Source organism: Amblyraja radiata, chromosome 18 (assembly GCF_010909765.2).
Source record: "Amblyraja radiata isolate CabotCenter1 chromosome 18, sAmbRad1.1.pri, whole genome shotgun sequence".
In the NCBI taxonomy this organism is placed as follows: domain Eukaryota; kingdom Metazoa; phylum Chordata; class Chondrichthyes; order Rajiformes; family Rajidae; genus Amblyraja; species Amblyraja radiata.
The window spans coordinates 226101-246237 of NC_045973.1; the positions used below are offsets into that span (position 1 = coordinate 226101).

Consider the following 20137-nt stretch of genomic DNA (forward strand, 5'->3'; position numbering starts at 1 on the left):
GTCACATGAGTGACTACGTGAAGACTTCAAAGCTCTGTGATTTCAAACCGTGTAACAGTTTTATTTCACTCACTGCCGAAGTTCTTGAGGGAGGAAGTGTGTTATCGTAACCAACCAATGAATCTGTTTATCGAGAAACAAAAATGGTATTTAGTAACAATAACAAATTAAATTGCTCCCCCGGGCTTAAATTAAATATTTGCAGTTTGTAAAAAAATTCTGCAAACAAGTCAGGTTTCGTCAATGGCTTATTGTAAAAAATTTAGAATGTCGTTTCCCTCGACCATTCTGCTGTCGTCAGAATATGGTCAACCGGTACGTCCATTCTTTCGGCCGTTGATGTAGACGCTGCCCTGGTGGAATGAGATTTGAAAAAAGTTAGTCTATTCCGGCAACCTTTAGTACCTGCTTGAGCCATCTTGCAATGGTTTGGCTCGTTACCCGGCCATGAGGTTTTTTGTGGCTGACCCATAAGGCTTTTTCACTCTCTCTGATGTTACAGGTTGTGTCTATATAATATAGTAGATAGGTCATGACACGGGTAAGCCCGGAACACCACAACTGGATTGGCTATACCTGGCCTGCTCTGTTCTACCAGACCCTGGATGATGAACGAGATCTGGTCTGGGGTGGTCACCATGTTGTCCAGTCGCAATCGATGTAGTGACTGGACCCTCTGAGTGGATACAAGTGCCATCAACATGAGCGTTTTCAGGGTAGTTTGTTTGAGGCTGAGGGATCTGGCTGGTGGCCATCCCCTGAGGTACGTCAGGACCACACTGACATCCCATAAATGGGTATACCTTGGTCTAGGGGTTTGATGTTATAGATGCCCTTCATTAATTTGACCACCAGTGGATGGGATCCCATCGGCTGTTGTCCTGGTGCTGGTTTCAAATAAGCAGACAGGGCACTCCTTGCTGTGTTGACGGCACTGTAGCTGATTCCTCTTTGTGGTAGGTAGGCCAGGAACTCCAGTGCGTTGGTGACTGTTGCTGTTGTGTACGTGGTCCTTGTTTCCTGGCAGTACTTCTCGCATTTCTTGATGCTGGTTAAGTACTGCTTCTTAGTGGATGTTCGAAAGGGATGCTGACATGGTGTTTCAACAAACATGTCATGCAGTACTGGGAACCTTGGCTGTGTAGGCCAGTCGGGTACTATCAAACCCTGATGCAGAGTCCATCTGTATTTTTCGTAGTACCTGACTGATGAGGCAGAAGGGAGGGAAAACATAGAAGAAGGAATTTCCTCAATCCAGCGTGAAGGCATCTACTACCACTGCTGCCTCTGGGTCTGGTTCCCAAGCGACATGCATAGGTATCTGGTGATTTAGCCTTGATGCAAATAAATCGATATCTGGCATGCCATATAGCTTGATAATTTTTGCAAATACTTTGGGTTTTACATCCATTCGATGTTGTCATTGAATTTGCGTGACCTGGTGTCTGCCATTGTATTTAGCTTACCTGATAGGTAAGTTGCTGACAGCCAAATATGTATTTTTGACACACCATTGCCAAATTGTGTTGACCAATTTGTCGCATGATAACGATTTTATGCCTCCCATATGGTTAATGTAGGCCACCACCATAGTATTATCCATTTGTAACCGTACATGCAGTGATGCATATTTGATGTATATGCTTTGAATCCATAAAAGGCACCCAACATCGCTAAATAATTAATGCCCCGTGTAAGTAGTAATGATGACTTTAGGTTAGTCCATCTACCACCTGTTAGATAATGATAGGGCTGAAACTATGCCAACTGTTTTGATATAGTTTCAGTGGGTAATTTCATGACCCGATCATAATGGCCTGCATGATATTTTAATGCCTGTACCTTTGCTCTTTGTAGATTTTATAATGCAATGGTCCGAGTTGTGTAGCCAGGAATGCTGCTACCATTTTCCCAATTACTCTTGCTACTTGAATTGAATTGATTGAATTGAATCCTTTATTTGTCATTCAGACCTTTCGGTCTGAACGAAATGCTGTTGCCTGCAGCCATACATGTAATAATAACAAAACACAATAAACACAAATTAACATCCACCACAGTGAGTTCACCAAACACCTCCTCACTGTGATGGAGGCAAAAGTCTTAGAGTTACTGTCTCTTCCCTCCTCTTCTCCCTCTGCGCCGAGGCGATACCCCACCGGGCGATGGTAAGTCAGTCCCGCGGTTCAAGCTCCGCGGCCCGGGGGGTGGTCGAAGCTGCCCGCAGCTGTTGCAACGGGTGCTCCGGAAAACAGGCACCAGCCTGTGACCTGCGAGCTCCCGACATTGTCCTCCATTGGCCCGCGGCCGAGCCCCGGATCCAGGTCGCCGCCGCCAGAACGCCGCCTCAGCCGCCGTAGCACCGTCTCCGCTCCGCACCGGGCCGCCCACAAGGCAGCGTCTCAGCCCCGCACCGGGCTGCTCACACGGGAGCGCCTTCCAGCCGGTAGCCGGTCCGCCCACACGGCAGCGTCTCAGCCCCGCACCGGGCTGCTCACACGGGAGCGCCTTCCAGCCGGTAGCCGTGCCGGCCGCACAGGAGTGTCTCAGCCCCGCACCGTTCGCCCTCACCGGAGCGCCGAGTCGTGCCGCTACCCGAACGCCGCCGCAGCTCGAAGACGGCCAGCCTCGCGTTGGTGAGTCCTGGCTGGCTCTACCTCCGGACCCTCGAGGTCGGTCGCAGGTTGGAGGCCGCCAGCTCCGCCATTAGGCCTCAGCGCAGACGGGGGAAGAGAAGGGGGATACGACAAAAAGTCGCATTCCCCCGAAGGGAGAGACAGAAAGCTCTGTTTCACCCTCCCCCCACACACATAACACCACCTAATAACCAAAAAATGTACTAAACTAGACCAAAAAAAACAACATAAAAGGTAAAAACAGACAGACTGCAGGCGAGCCGCAGCTGTATCACAGCGCCGCCACTTCCGGAATGGCGATATACTTGTCGAATAGTTGGTTGCTCGTTGACCATTAAATTGTGGCATAATTGTGCCAATTCAACCGTTTTGTCTTTTGGCAAAGTTACAGTCATATGGACTGAATTAATTGTGAAGTCTAAGTAGTCCATGATAGTGGATGGCTTCAACTTTGATTTATCTGGATGTAAAACAAAACCCAGGGTTTCGAAAACTGTTTTGTAGCTGAAAAACAGCTGACATAGCCAATTCCATGGTCTTCTTATTAGTTTTGCCAGGGCTGGTTTTAGTATCTTGATGAATAACCTTGAGCTGACGTTACCCCATGGGGTAATGCTTTAACTATCATAGTTGCCCCATCCAGGTAAATTTTAGGTATCTGCGTAGATCCTTTTGAATGGGTACTGAATAGTAAGCATATTTGAGGCCAATGCTTGCCATAAAGTATCCTTTGAAATTAGATTCCTTATTTTACATATTCTTGTAGGCACCAGACCCACCTACCTCCATGGATATGGGCATTTCTTCTGTCTCTTCCCAGACCAGCGAGTCTGGCGCGTTGTCTGACGTGGCGGTGATGTTGGGGGGTGGCGCATTTTCCATGGGGTCCTGCTCTGGGCCATGGTCTAAAAGACTCCCGCATAAAAAAAATGCGGTCCCCGAGCTTTCACCAGTCCCATATGGTAGACGTCGACTAGTGGACGCGATGGGGTGCTGCCACTTGGGTATTGTATTTTTGGGGTTTGCTCGTCCTGGGGCCTGCCCTCATGAGGCCGAAAGTTTTTATTCCCATGAGGTTTTTTGCCAAAGAGTTGTGAGGCTGACTCAGTGGCTGGGGTTTAGCACAACCCAAATTCGGGATTTTAGGGCAGGTCTTATGATTTATATACGGAGGTAATTTATCTCGCTCTGCGTGTTGCACAACAGTGTGAGAGTGATTTGTTAGTTAGTGGTCATCTCCGTATTGTCCACAGAAAACGAGCAAATGGTGTGATGGCTGACGTCAGGAGCCTGAGGATCCGCTGCAGTATCAGTTCCTGGTCCGAGTATTTGTCCCGACGTGCCCCCAGATTTGGCTGTTGAGTGCCGGCACTTTGAAGGACTATAATTCATTGGAGCTGTACATTTTAAGCCTTATTAACCACCTGCCCTTGTAGGTGCCTGTCGGAGAGGTGGTCAACACTGGCCGTTAGTTTTTAGGCTCTAATGGCCTTCCTGCACGTGGGGTAGCCACGTAGCGGTCCACACACACCCAGCAGCTCTTCCTGTTCCTGCACCCCTGGCATACTCCCGAATTCTTCAGCCAGCGACCCCCTCTTCATGACCAGCCCAGCCCTGGTCACCCCAAAGCTAACCACACTAAGGAGGAAGCGATGGGCAGTGCCTAGGCACTGTGGAGGGTATGCCTGAACCCTCCAGCGAGACATAGCGTGTCTCGCAGGAGCTCCTGCTCCAGGAGCCGCTCCAGCGGCTCAGGCGGCTGTCTCTCTCCCATGCGGGTGGAGAGACGTCCCCTCCTACAAGTCGGAAGCCACCGGCCGGATGCCTCTTCGGATGGCTAAACATCCAGCCCGCAGCTCAGGCACTAGCGGGACTGGGCTCGGCGCGGTGATGGGGATAGCGGAGCGCCCGGTAATTGTTCCTACCGCCTGTTACTGCCCCCCCTGCAATGGAACGCTCCTCCGCTGGAGTCGAGGTGGGGGCAGGTTCTTCTAGAGCTTTTGTGCCTTGTAGAAGTGAGAGCATCCCTCAAGCAGCGCGTCTCGCAGGCACCTGCTCCAGGAGCCGCTCCAGCGGCTCAGGCGGCTGTCTCTCCCATGCGGGTGGAGAGACGTCCCCTCCGACAAGTCGGAAGCCACCGGCCAGATGCCTCTTCGGATGGCTAAACATCCAGCCCGCAGCTCAGGCACTAGCGGGACTGGGCTCGGCGCGGTGATGGGGATAGCGGAGCGCCCGGTAATTGTTCCTACCGCCTGTTACTGCCCCCCCTGCAATGGAACGCTCCTCCGCTGGAGTCGAGGTGGGGGCAGGTTCTTCTAGAGCTTTTGTGCCTTGTAGAAGTGAGAGCATCCCTCAAGCAGCGCGTCTCGCAGGCACCTGCTCCGAGAGCCGCTCCAGCGGCTCAGGCGGCTCTCTCTCCCCCCGTGCGGGTGGAGAGACGTCCCGTCCCAAATCGGGAAAAACACCTGCCGGATGCCTCTTCGGGTGGCTATGCATCCAGCCCGCTGCTCAGGTACTAGCGGGCTGGGCTCGGCACGGTGTCGGGGAATTGCGGAACACCGGGTAAACGCTCCTACCGCCTGTTGCTGCCCCACTCCCCGACGGAAAACGTTCCTCCTCGAACGGGGGACAGTTTTGTTCTAGAGCCTTTTTCTCTGCCTGTAAAACACAAGCAGAAAAAGGCTCCCCTGTAATAGAAACCCGACCTCAGGGTACTCACCTGACGGTCCGTTTCATTCTGTAGCGGGAGTGCCTAAGTCCCGCTACAGCCGCTGTTGCACTGCTGGCGTTAATGCCGCGCATGCGCGCTGAGCGGGTTCTCCACGTAGTCTCTCACGTGACTCCGAAGTAAAATCATGTTTCACCCCCCCCCCCACATACACAACCTAATAAACTAAAATTTAACTAAAACAGGACAAAAGAAAACAACAAAAAAAGTAAAAACAGACGGACTGCAGACGAGCCGCAGCTGTCAACAGCACCACCACTTCCGGAATTGGGACCCCTAGTTCTAGACAACCCAGTGACAGGAAAACAATTACTCGAACAATCTCCATAATCATACCTCATTCATTTAAACACAAGATATGAACCCAGTTTGTTTCATCCTTCCTAATGATGCAATCTGGTGAACCTTCTGATGTTGGATGTACATCCTTCTTCACGTAATGTCAATATTCCAAATACCATTGCACCAGGGGACTATATAATTGAAACGTCACCTCTTCTATTGTATACAAATCCTCTTCCAACAAAGGCCAGACGTAACAGTTGCCCTCCTAGTTGCTCGCTCGCTCCATTCCTTTTTGCTGCTCAATGCACAAGGACACCCAGGTGCCTCAATCTTAATTTAAAAAAGAATTTCAAAAATATCATTTTTTTTACACATGATCTCTCATTTGTGTAGGAAGGAACTTCAGATGCTAGTTTAAACCGAAGATAGACACAAAATATAGACCCATTCTTTCTCTAATAGCTGCTAGAGTGCAAATTTGTGGTTCTCATTCACTCAAGAAGTAGACTGGTAGACTGGCAGGGTAGACTTCATAGGCCGAATGGCCTAATTCTGCTCCTATCACTCAAGGACCCCACATGGAAAAATTGTTTAAAGTATACTCATTCAAGTATAGTTATTTGTCTGACATGGGGAGGAACCTGGATATTTGGTGCCCAGGCAAATTCTGCAAATATTTAGGAAAATTAACAGAATGTTATTGCTTATTGATGTAACCTGAATGAAAAAATTTAGGATCTAGGCTTCAGTTACAAAGTCATATATCTATCTATATTACTAAATCTCTGATCTTGACCGCTTTTGGCCGACAGTGCTGCGATTTCCGAGAGAACGCCGCCACCTACGGCCGTCATCTTTGGCCACCTCGCTCAGAGCCCTCCTCCGCCGTATGAGTGCGGAGGATATTTTCCATCGATGAAAAATGAGAGAGATATTAATGTTTTTACAAAATTCCCCATTCTCTCTGCTGCCCCCGCTGGCAGCAGGGGGAGGGACTATAAAACCAGGAAGTGTCGTGCCTCACTCAGTCTCTGCCAGACCAGGAAGCGAGAAGGTCACGGCTCTCTGAGCTGCGAATAACACTGAACACACGTCTATTCCACGGTGAGTCCCCTCTATGCGGCTGTAAAGTGGCTGCAGCCCTTTTTAACAAGTTTGTGTTCACAAAATGAATTTTGGTTGTTGGGTGTCTGCAGCCCAATTGTTGGCTCGCCTTTTTTTAACAAGTTTGTGTTCACAAAATGAATGTTGGTTGTCAGGTGTCTGCAGCCCAATTGTTTGCCTCGCCCTTTTTAACAAGTTTGTGTTCACAAAATGAATTTTGGCTGTCTGGTGTCTGCAGCCCAATTGTTTGCCTCGCCTTTTTTTTTTTTTTTGTTTTTGTTTATTTTATTAGAAGCTAGTACAATACAAAACAATACAGTGGGACCTAATTTTAGGTGCCAACTATGTCATAACGTAATTATACATTCTATGTACAACCTCTAGTTTTATGTTTTTGAAAATGAAATAAGAAAGAAAAGAAGGGAAAAAAAAAAAAAAAAATTGGAGACGAGAAAGAGAGGAAAAATAGATAGTAGAAAATAGAAAAATGTGAAGTGTGTGTATAAGAAAAGAAAAAGTGGAAAGTAGAAATAGGAGAAAAAGACCCTTAAATCTTTATTCGGAGATGTAAATCTATCCGCGACATGACCTGAAATCAGTAATCTTTACGGTACCGCTGCATCACATGATTCCAAAAAGTCGATAAAAGGGGACCAACTCCTTAAGAATCGGTCATATTTATCTATTAGTCGGTCTCATTTCTTCAAGGCGTGCTATGTCCATCATATTCCTAATCCACATTTTAACAGTTGGAATAGCTGTATTTTTCCAAAATTTAAGTATCAATTTCTTTCCAATTATTAACCCATAATTTAAAAAAACTTTTTGGTCCTTATTTAAATTGATATCTTCTACTATTATTCCAAATATAATCCATTCCATATTAGGTTCTATTCTTGACTTGAAAAGCTTTGTAAATATATCAAATATATCGCTCCAAAATTTATTCAACTTTATACATCCTACAAATGAATGTATTATATCAGCATTTTCAAACAAACATTTATCGCATCTGGGAGAGACGTTTGGGTAAAATTTATTCAACCTCGTTTTTAAATAATATAGTCTATGTAATAATTTAAATTGAATTAAATTATGTCTTTCATTAATGGAACAATTATGTGTGTTCATCAGATACTTTTCCCATCTATCCTTCGGGATCTTTCTCATTAGTTCATGTTCCCAATCTTCTCTTAGTGCCTCTGTTGAGGGTAATTCTCTATTTAATATATTATTATAATAGTATGATATTAGTTTTTGTGAATCAGCCTTAATATTCATTGCTTCTTCTAAAGGGTCTAAAAGTATAATTTGAAATATTGCCTCGCCTTTTTTTAACAAGTTTGTGTTCACAAAATGAATTTTGGTTGTCGGGTGTCTGCAGCCCAATTGTTTGCCTCGCCTTTTTTCGAACAAGTTTGTGTTCACAATATGAATTTTGGTTGTCGGGTGTCTGCAGCCCAATTGTTTGCCTCGCCATTTTTAACAAGATTGTGTTCACAAAATGAATTTTGGTTGTCGGGTGTCTGCAGCCCAATTGTTTGCCCCGCCTTTTTGACAGGTTTGTGTTCACAAGATGAATTTTAGTTGTCGGGTGTCTGCAGCCCAATTGTTTGCCTCTCCTTTTTATCAAGTTTGTGTTCACAAAATTAATTTTGGTTGTCGGGTGTCTGCAGCCCAATTGTTTGCCCCGCCTTTTTAACAAGTTTGTGTTCACAAAATGAATTTTGGTTGTCGGGTAGCTGCAGCCCAATTGTTTGCCTTGGCTTGGCTTTAAAAATTGTTGCAACAGTTGGATGCCTGCCCAAGCATCCATACGGCACACAATGTCTATACTAGCACTCTGGAAACCAGTACCTTCAGCCCACAACACCCATACTAGCGCAACAGACAGCCCCCCCCCCCCCCCCCCCACTCCCACTGGTGAGCAGTATTGGAATTGGTGGAGAGGTGGAATATTGCGTTGGTGACCAGCCCTCCCGTGTGATGCTGGGACCCAACGGGTCCCACTTAGTCTAGTACCATAACTATAAAGCAAGGAAACAGGCTCTTTGGCCCAACTCATCATGCGACAAGTTGCTTATCTTGGTGAGTCTCACTTACCTGCGCTAATTCTAAAATCACGCCAAACTTTTTCTATCCTTGTACCTGTACAAACCTCTTTTAAAGTTGCATTTAACCCTAACCCACCTCGACCACATCCGTTTCCATTTACACACCACCTTGTGAAAAAGCTGCCACTCAATCCTTTAAATATTTTCCTTCTCATCTTATTCAAATTGGTTCATTATTATCACGTAGCATTTTTCTGATGGTTAAGATGTGATTACAGGCATGCGACAGGCACTGATGAAAGGCCTTCATCTTTCATAATTGCCTAAAATTAACTTGAGGGAGTTAAGAGTCAAACTTAATTATCATTGGTACAGAATTATTCCTGGCATTAGCTTAACAAGCCTGTAAACAATACACACAAATAATCAAAGTAATTTGATAAATTAATAACCGTAATATGAACAGAAAATCAAAGTCCATAGACTGTGGTGTAGTTGCTACATTGGCTGTTGGCACAAAGATGGGGGAAATTGTGAGGTACTTGAGGCAGGCACCGTCACAATGTTTAAAAGACATTTGTGTTGTGTTGCGTTGGAAAGGTTTAGAAGGATATAGGCCAAACACAGGCTGGCGGGACTGGTGTAGATGGGACATCTTGGTCGCCATGGACAAATTGGGCTGAAGGGACTGTTTCCTTGCTGTATGACTCCATGACTATGTCTCTAACTTGATCTGTATAGATATCCATGACATTCAGGCCAGGATATGGAGAACTCTGATGCTTATTAATTTTCAAATGCAGTATAAATATATCTGCACCTCACTCCCATATATGTTCATCAGTAAAACTACTATTACAATAATGATGATGCAAAAATTACTAGTTAAGAAAAAAAAGATAATGCTGAGAAACTATAATTTTACTTCGGAGTCACGTGAGTGACTACGTGAAGAACCCGCTCAGTGCGCAGGCGCGGCATTTACGCCAGCAGTGCAACAGCGGCAGCGGGAGCTAGGCACTCCCGCAACAGATGAAACGGACCGTCAGGTGAGTATCCTGAGGTCGGGTTTCTTTTACAGAGGAGCCCCTTTTTCTGCTTGTGTTTTACAGGCAGAGAAAAATGCTCTGGAACAAAACTGTCCCCCGTTCGAGGAGGAACGTTTCCCGTCGGGGGGAAGGGGGGCAGCAACAGGCGGTAGGAGCGACCCGGTGTTCCGCTATTCCCCGACACCGTGCCGAGCCCAGCCCGCTAGCGGGCTGGATGTATAGCCACCCGAAGAGGCATCCGGCAGGTGTTCCCGATTTGGGACGGGACGTCTCTCCACCCGCACGGGGGGAGAGAGAGCCGCCTGAGCCGCTGGAGCGGCTCTCGGGGCAGGTGCCTGCGAGACGCGCTGCTTGAGGGGCGCTCTCGCTACTACAAGGCACAAAAGCTCCAGAAGAAGGCGGTAGGAACATTTAACCGGGCGTTCCGCTATCCCCACACCGCGCCGAAGCCAGTCCCGCTAGTGCCTGAGCTGCGGGCTGGATGTCTAGCCATCCGAAGAGGCATCCGGCCGGTGGCTTCCGACTTGTCGGAGGGGACGTCTCTCCACCGGCAGGGAGAGAGACAGCCGCCTGAGCCGCTGGAGCGGCTCCTGGAGCAGGAGCTCCTGCGAGACACGCTACGTGAGGGGCAGTCTCGCTGGAGGGTTCAGGCATACCCTCCACAGTGCCTAGGCACTGCCCATCGCTTCCTCCTTAGTGTGGTTAGCTTTGGGGTGACCAGTGGCTGGGCTGGTCATGAAGAGGGGTCACTGGCTGAACAATATCGGGAGTATGCTTGAGGTACAGGATCAGGAAGAGCTGCTGGGTGTGGCCGCTATGTGGCTCCACCACTAGTGAGATGGCTTTTCAGTCTCAACTGATGGCCAGCTTACTACCTGTCTTTTCCAAAAAACCTCTCCAAGACAGGTAGCCATGAGGCGTTGGTTTTATCACGCCTCCCCTAAATTGCATTTACTCAAAGTGCCCGCCATTATTGGGGGATACATTGAGCAGCGCGTTTAACCTAAATATTTTAAAAATGCATTTGGTACCCTGACGTCGGCTATCATGTCCACCTGCTCATTCCAGAAGGGCAGGGTAGTATGGCAAAACACCTGACCCTACTGTTCAACGGTATACCTCATAACTTCTGAAATGAACTCACAAACCTGCCCTCAATCTATGAAATTAACAGGACTATGAGAACGCCGACCTCATAAGCACAGATCCTGCTACCTGGCACTTACCAAACCAGTCCTAAAAAACTGGACGAAGTGTTCAAACTATTCGGCACAAGAGGGCAGAGTCTGGAATGAGCACCACACTAAACCAGACAGCAGTACCTCTACGTGTCCACCAGAGACGTCTACCTCATGGTACTGGTGAAAGCTCGGGGCCTGCATGCCAAACCTGTAGCATTTTAGGCCACGGCCCAGAGCAGGCCCCAGGGGAAAATGTGCCACCCCCCCAACAAACATCGTCCCTACAAGAACAAGGAACCAGAAACCGAAGAAAACAACAATGAAGACAGATAAGTATGGTTCCTACCATCACATAAAGGTTAAGGGTTGTACTAACAAGGGGTGGATGAATCACGCCTGGTTAGGAAGCTATCACTCTTGGTAGTTATATACCAAAAAATAAATATAAGGGGAATAGAATTAATATCTTGCCACCAATTCAGCAAGCACCCCAAGTGGTCTACCCTCCCACGATGGTGAATGTCGCACCATCGTTGATAAACCTACTTGAGTATTTCACCAGGTATACCCATTCATGGGATTTGTAACTACTACCATGGATCCAAGGATACTTTATGGTAGACATCGACCTTGAAGATGCACACTATTCAGTACCTTCTCATATAAGTTTCGGATATACCGCAATTACCTGGATGGAGTAACCATGATGAGCGTTGCGGCATTTAAGTCAAAGTTATCCAGAATCAACTAGCCTTGACACTTAGAAACATTCCGTCATGGCATGTCTATATATTAACGACAAACTATCCTTGGATACAGCTTTAGCTGCATCGCTTCTCGGCCTTTTGGCTAAGATCAAGTGTAGTATCTGTTCTTATCAGTTTAATAATCTGATACGTCCCTTATCTAGGGACCATATATTAAATTGAATTTTGGAACAGGGAGATGGAATAGGGGCTTGCTCCGTCCACTCCACGCATCGACCCAGTATTGCAGTGCCTCTGGGAACGGTGCACAAAATATATATCCAGATATTTACGTTGACCATCCACAACGTTGTTATCTGGTATTCATTAAGACTATCAGTCATGGTGCATTAACCGCCAATCAACTACGTGGCAAAGTAATTGGGATATAGCAGCATTACCAGCTACTGAACTTTGTACCTTTCCTATGAGCTGAGATTCTAGTGTTCAAAACTATCTCCATACCTGTAATATGGGGGCAAATGGATTAATCTGTAGTGTTATCATGGAATTTATCGGCAGGAAGGATTATGGTTGTACACTTCCACCTGTTTTGAGTAACATCTTATGTGTCCTGATGTGTTACTGAGCTTGTAATACTTAATGCCAATATGAATTGACTTAAACATGTTATATATTAACTTACTTAATTCTAGTGAAGCATTTGCTCAGTAATCCACCAAATTTGCATGTTCGTTTATAAGATAACAACATCAGTGGTGGCATATACCAAACCACTTGGGCGGAGAACATCGATATTAGGGGACAATTTATTAACAATGGGAACCGTATGTCGTCAAACATGTTTGACCATCAGTAACTCACCTATCAGGTGAGCTAAATACTGTAAACATACATTTAAACCAAAAATATTTGCTGAAATCACTAAGCAATATGGACACCAGATATCGATTCCTTATATCCAATTAAATCACCACGTACTAACTTACGTCACATGAAACCAATCTCAAGGCAGCGGCAATGGAGACATTCCCGCGTATTGAGGGGTGGGGGGAACCTAATCTCTATGTTTTCCTTTCCTTCTACCTCTTCAATAGGTACTACGGCTTCATCAGTCGGGTACTACGCAAATTACAGTGGACCAAGTCCACAAGCATGGTTCCCAGTGATCCTCGACATGGTCATTGAAAGAATTGCAGAATTGGGAAGACCATTGCTGTGCTTGGATCAGGAGCACTATCAACCTGATGACAGCATTCCGTCGCATATCCTAGGGAACATACCTGAGGAGCATCAAGAAATGGTACACTGTTTCCAAAACAGGAATTACACATTCAACTATAACAAAAAACTGTACTGGAGCTCCTGGCAGGTCTTCACCACAATGAAGGACATGTTCTGTTAGCCTACTCAACTTGGGTACCGCTCACTGGTGATCAGATACAGGAGAGGTATATCAATCCATTCCCCAGAAATAGGTACACCCAAATTGGGATGTCAGTGAAATCCTGACATACCTTAGGGGATGATCACCAGCCAGGTCAATCACCCTGGAACAGCCTACCCTGAAGATGGACATGCTGGTGGCCTTACATCAACACAAAGAGCCAGCTCTCCCATCTACTGCGATGGGACAACATGGTTATAACACCAGATAGTGTCACATGCCCATTCAAGGGTTGGCCAAACAGAACAGACCAGGAACATCAGGTCCAGTCATGAAATTCCGGGCATACCCGCCTGAACCACGTTTTATGTGTCATGACCCACTTAGAGATCGACACAATAAGGAATACCGAGGGAGAGGAAAAAGCCTTATGGGTCAGCCACAGGAAACCTCATGGTCGGGTGATGAGCTAAACTATCTCTAGTGGCTCAAGCAGGTACTGGGAGTTGCTGGAGTAAATACTAACGTGTATAAAATCTTATTCCACCAGGACAGCTTCCACGTCAGTAACTAAGAGGATGGACGAGCCTATGGACCACATCCTGGCTACTGCAGGGTGGTCTAGGGAGTATACGTTCCAAACTTTTATAACAAACCACTGACAGAACCTGTATCGTTTGCAGAAAAAGAATCTGCAAAAAATATATAATTTAAGCCCGGGGGAGCAATTGGTCTTGTTGTTGTTAATAACACCATTATTGTTTTTACAAACAGATTCATGGTTGATTACGATAACATACTTCCTCCCTCGAATGACTTCGGCAGCGAGTGAAGTATGAACTGTTACACGGTTTGAAATCACAGAGCTTTGAAGTCTTCACGTAGTCACTCACGTGACTCCGAAGTAAAATAGTAAGATTAAACGAGAACTTACCAGTTTGAAGTTTGATCTGTATTTTATGAGGAGTTACGATGAGGGATTACGTGCCCTCCGCTCCCACCCTCATTATATGGATCAAACTAATAAATTGATGTCTCCTTATCTTTACTATGTTTACTTCAAATAACTGTGTCTATCTGTGATTCCACACCGCTGCTTGGAAGTATGCCGCGCCTGCGCACTGAGCGGGTTCTTCACGTAATCCCTCATCGTAACTCCTCATAAAATACAGATCAAACTTCAAACTGGTAAGTTCTCGTTTAATCTTACTATTATATCAGGTATAATGTGCAACGTAATTTTGGGAAGTTTTGTGCAGTTTGATTTTAAAGCAATAAACATATTCCCACCAAGAGACTTCTCATTCTCTTTAACTGAAGATAGCTTACTTTAGAGATACAGCGTGGAAACCGGCCCTTCAACCCACCGACTCCGCACTGACTAGCGATCACCCCGTACACTAATACTATCCTATACACTAGGAACAACTTTTACAGAAGCCAATTAACCTACGTAACGTAACTGTACGTAAAGTGGAGTATAGGAGGAAACCGGTGCACCCGGAGAAAACCCGCTCCGGTTACTGGGAAAGCGTACAAAATCCACAGAGATAGCACCTGCGGTCAGAATCGAACCCGGGTCTAGTGCAAAAGGCAGCAACTCTATCGCTGCACCACTGTGTTGCCCTAGTTATTCGACTTTTACGAGATATCAAATGGGGAAAAAGAGATGATATCATGAAAATGAATCATTGTGATCATTATAGGCAACATTTAATTAAAAGATTTTCCTTAACCTTCATTGCAGCATGGACAGTTAAAATGTATTTTTAAAATGTGTACAACTTAGTCACGTCATCAAATGGCAGTATGAAGATGTGCTTTACAGCTTTTCATTACGTTTCTCTGTTAGAAGCCATCAACCAGTTGTATGCTGCAAATGTAACAACTTCACCACTTCCTCAGATAGCCTGTTCAACGTACCCACTACCCTCTACGTGGAAAATGTTGCTGCTCAGGCCCCCATTGTAGTTAGCAGCTGTGAATGGACATTTCAAGGGCATTTATGTGGCACTTATTGCCACGGAGTATACGATATGGGGCAACATCCTATGGTAAGGGCTTGCGGCTTGAATAAGCAACATGCATTTTCAATCAGAATGAAGACATGCAAAGCTAAATCTGGTGGTTCATGTTAGAACAAAAACTCGTACATAAAAGAGAGATAAAATGCTAGAAAGGAAATCCTCAATAATAAATCCCAAAAGATTCAACATGCAGAAGACAATTTTAGTGCCAGAGTTGAATGATAGTAATTAAGAGTCATCACAACTTTAGTTTAGTTTGGAGATACAACATGGAAACATGGTCATCAGGCCCACCGAGTCCACACCAACCATCAATCACCCGTTCACACTAGTTCTATATTAACCCACTTACAAACCCACATGTCTTTGGGAGAAAACCAGAGCACCTGGAGGAAACCCACATGGACACAGGGAGAATGTGCAAACTTCACACATACAGCACTTGAGGTCAGGATTGAACACTGGTCTTTGGCACTGTAAGGCAGTGGCTCTACAAACTGTGCCACCCAAAATTTCATTCATATTACAATGCAGAAATCCAATTTATTCTAGCACATTTAGTTTGCAAATAATCACCACATTATAACACCTTTCATCTAGTATTAATTCTTAAAGTGGAAATATTAATGAAGCTTGTGCAGGAACATGCAAATCAGGCAGTACCCCCCAATTTCCACATTTTAACACTAAAAATATTAGAGGTTACTGTCTGATTTATCCATATCAATGAATGGTGAAGTTAATGAAGTTAATAGTTAATTAACTCAACTATTAACGGATAGTTGATAAAGTTATTGTCTGACTTACTTCACTATTGTTATAATTACAAAATCCAGGTAGTCAGTAAAAGTAAATAAAGATAATTCCAGTAAATCGGTTACGACGTTTTATTCAGAATAGCCATATCAATTAGCCTAACACAAATCCTCTACCACTGTAGCACATCTACCCTCTCATAATATAAACATGTGGTAACATAAGGACCGGCTTACAGAAGGAATGCAGCCCCCTAGTAAGTATTACAAACTTGCAGTTAATGGCCCTGCGAGGCCACCCACGAGTGATCCCGAATGAAAGAAAAAAATCAAACTCGTGGTTGTCTACGAGATTCCAAGTTTGTTCACGAGTTTAAACGAGTTCCCACGTGTATGTCTAAGTTTGCCGTTTACTTCTCATTTCTGCGATGTACCAAGTTCCTCTCCCGAGTTACTCTTGAGCCAACAACGACTACCGACGTGTGGAAAAATCATCACATGGATAAAAATGATGTCATGCATTTTTTTAACTATAAAAAGCCTTCCATGACCCGATGATCAGCTTCTCCGTGTCTCTTATGTAGCTGCATGCTTCTCTTGTCATGTAATTAACCGCTTTTATCAAATCGTTGCCTATCATTGCTACAATGCAATAAATGTACTTGGCTGTCAAAAGTACTTGGCTGTCAAAAAAAGCGCAAAACGTAAAGGTGTTTAAGAAACGGACTGCAGGGAGAACTTCAAAGCTTTTGTAAATCGATTAAATTCAGGTAGTAGTTGAACTCAAGATTTAAATCCCCTAAAAGTAAGGTTTCTTAACACAGGATAGATGTTCTGCCAGAACGGAGTTGCTGAATAAAATCGTCTCCCGTTTTCCTCCGTTTCTTGCATGACCTCGGCTTGCCAGCTTTATTTCACACTCCGTGATCTGTGTAATGTATATAAGTGTAAAATAATAAACTGACCTAGAAGGTCCAGTGTTCTCCCCTGTTAGTTTAGTTTAGTTTAGAGATACAGAGAGGAAACAGGCCCTTCGGACCACCGAGTCCGCGCCGACCAGCGATCCCCGCACACTAACACCATCCTACACCCACTATGGACATTTTTACATTCACCAAGCCAATTAACCTACAAATCTGTACGTCTTTGGAGTGTGGGGGGATCTCGGGGAAAACCCACGCAGGTCACGGGGAGAACTTACTAGAACTTACTCAGTACAGACAGCACCCGTAGTCGGGATCAAACCCGGGTCTCCGACGCTGCATTCGCTGTCAGGCAGCAACTCTACCGCTGCACCACCGTGAATGAAGGCCTGTTTTAAGTATCAATAGAGGAGCAAGAAGGTGATCAAGGCGGAGAAAGTGTAGAGGCCAATGCCCAGGTAGTCCAACTCGCAGGAGTGCAGGTCCACCGTGACGACGCCGTGGCCGCGGTGGGCTTTGGGGGAGGTGCAGGTGACATCGGTGAACAGGCGAGGGATGTAGACCGTGGTCTGATTGATCCACCACATGAACCACCTGGCATCGCAGGTGCAGAGAAAGTGGTTGCCGCTTAGCCGCAGCTCCCGGAGGTGTTTGAAGGCGCTGTCCGGGAAACTGGAGGCCTGGATGGTCTTCAGGTTGGTGTAGCTGAGATCCAGGTACTGCAAGGAGGTCACGTCCCGCAGGGAGTCCTTGGTCAGCTTGGAGATCTGGTTGCGGGTGAGGTTGAAACGCAGGGTCTGGGTGCAGTTGGACAGCATGCGAGGCACCGTGGTCAACAGGTTGCTACCGAGGTCCAGCAGCTCCAACCAGCCTAGCAGGTAAAGCCTGCCCCAGTTGAAGCTCCGCAGCTGGTTACCGCTCAGCACAAGCTCCTTGAGTAGCGGGGGCAGGTGGTCAAACACGTCGTGCGGCATGAACGCGAGTTTCTTCCCCTAATAATTCACTGCTATCTGTGTTCGAGAGCGAAAACTTGCACGGTTCCTCGCCAGCGAAGATAGACACAGAATGTTGGAGTAACTCAGCGGGACAGGCAGCATCTCTGGAGAGAAGGAATGGGTGACGTTTTGGGTCGCGACCCATTACTTCTCTTCAGAGATACGGCAACAGCACATCACAAAACCAGTCTGAAGAAGGGTCTCGACCCAAAACGTCACCATTCCTTTTCTCCAGAGATGCTGTCTGCCCCGCTGAGTTACTCCAGCATTTTGTGTCTATATCCCATGGCTTATAATGTCACCTCACATTGTAAAATCATTATCTGAAGAAATGTCTCCTCGCTGGCTATAACATCTATCTATATTACTAAAAGTCTGTTCTTGACCGGTTTTGGCTTTCTGTGCTGCGATTTCCGAGAGTACGCCGCCACCTACGGCCGTCATTTTTGGCCACCTCGCTCAGAGCGCCCTCCGCCGCATGTGTGGCGAGGATTTTTCCCGTCGATTAAAATTGACAGAGATATTAATGTTTTTACAAAATTCCCCATTCTCTCTGCTGCCCCTGCTGGAGGGAGGTGGAGGGACTATAAAACCAGGAAGTGCTGTGCCTCAATCAGTCTCTGCAAGTGGTGTGCCTCAATCAGTCTCTGCAAGTGGTGTGCCTCAATCAGAGCTCTGGATTACACTGACAAATGTCTACAGCACTGTGAGTACCCTTAAATTGGTTTGAAAATGAAAATATGGTTAGAGGTAAAAAAACATTGCCTGCAAATGGTTGTTTGGGTTTGGGTTGAAGTAAAAAGGCACTCTCTCTTCCCCCCCCCCCCCCCCCCCCCCTCCCTCTCCCCCCCTCTCCTCCTCTTTACCCCCTCCCCTCTCCCCCCCTCCCCTCCCCTCCATCCATCCATTCATTCATTTTCCATTAAGATCTGACTAATCTTCAACATTTCACTTCTGGCACTCAGGCCAAACCCACGGTAGACTCAAGAGTCACTACGGTAAACTCACGGGCCACTACGTTCTTACAACGAGTTTAAATGTTTAAAATTTTAACTTCAAGAGTAAATTTGACTCGTGGAAATTTTTATCTGATCTGATGCAACTTAAATTCAGAAACTGCAAGGATTATAAAAAATATTACTGCCAATGTGAAGGAGAAACAACTTTACATTCATAAAAGCAAACAAATAAACTATTTAATGTTATCTCAAGTTCTAGTTTGTGAATCTTGCACATTATCCAGAACACCAGGTGCATTGATACAACAAGCATTAACACTGCATTAGTTTAATAACTTTTGTTACATTAATTGCATGGAAATGTAAAATATAAAGTAAATGTAACTTTCCATGCAAATTCCCCAGAGGCATGCATGCATGCATGCATGTATATCAAGATGCCGGCGTCTCGCGGCAGCGGCCTCTGCAGTCCGTCTGTCTTTTTTTTTCTTTCAGTCCTGTTAGGTGTATGTTTTGGTTTTAGTTTAATATTACTTTTAGCTGTGTATATGTGGTGGGGCAGGGGAATTTTTAAAATCTCTTCCCAGTACGGGGACCCGACTTTTTCCTTGTCGAGTATCTGTTGTCGTTGGGGCCTAACATCGTGGAGCTGGCGGCCTCCAACCGGAATCGAGCTGGGGCTCCAGTCGCAGAGCCTGCGGACTCACCATCGCGGAGCTGGCCGACTTGACTTCGGAGCTTCGGAGGCTTCGGCTGCAGGCCCTGTGGACGGTAACATTGGGAGCTCGCAGGTCCCTGGTGGGAGACCGCTTTTCGAAGCTCCCGCAACGGCAAACTTCGCCCGCCCGCCCGAATCGAGGGGTTTAAATCGACCCGGAGCGGGGCCTTACATCGCCCGGCGCGGCTTAAACGGCCGCGGGACTTACCATCGCCCGCCGGGGGCTCTAACATCAAGAGCTTCGATCAGCTCGATGCAACAGTTTGACTACGGGAGAAGAATAATAACAGAGAACAGGGGATAAGACTTTTGTCTTCCATCACAGTGAGGTGTTTGGAGATTCACTGTGATGGATGTTTGTGTGGAATTGTGTTAATTGTGTGTTTTGTTTTTGTTATTGTTATGACTGCATGAACGTAATTTCATTTGAACCTATGCTTGCCGAGTTCGGAGCGGGTGGAGCTGTGGTGGCACGCGGTTGTGACCCGACCCCGGCAATTCGGAGGCTCCAACCGCAGGTCTGGTGGACGGTGACACCGGGAGCCCGCGGGTCCCTGCTGGGAGACTGCTTTTCAGGGCTTCCGCAACGGCGACTTCTCCCGCCCGAGTTGCGGGGTTGAAAATTACCT

At 46.2% G+C, this 20137-nt stretch overlaps 1 protein-coding gene and 1 non-coding gene across 9 annotated transcripts in view; one reads left to right on the plus strand and one right to left on the minus strand.

Annotated features, from left to right (window-relative positions):
* The window catches only part of wnk2 (WNK lysine deficient protein kinase 2), a 150555-nt gene that overhangs the window by 118490 nt on the left and 11928 nt on the right, over positions 1–20137 (minus strand). The window lies entirely within an intron of this gene.
* Positions 11867–12058, plus strand: LOC116983593. The gene has a single exon (XR_004414748.1). It is a non-coding gene; the product is annotated as a U2 spliceosomal RNA (small nuclear RNA).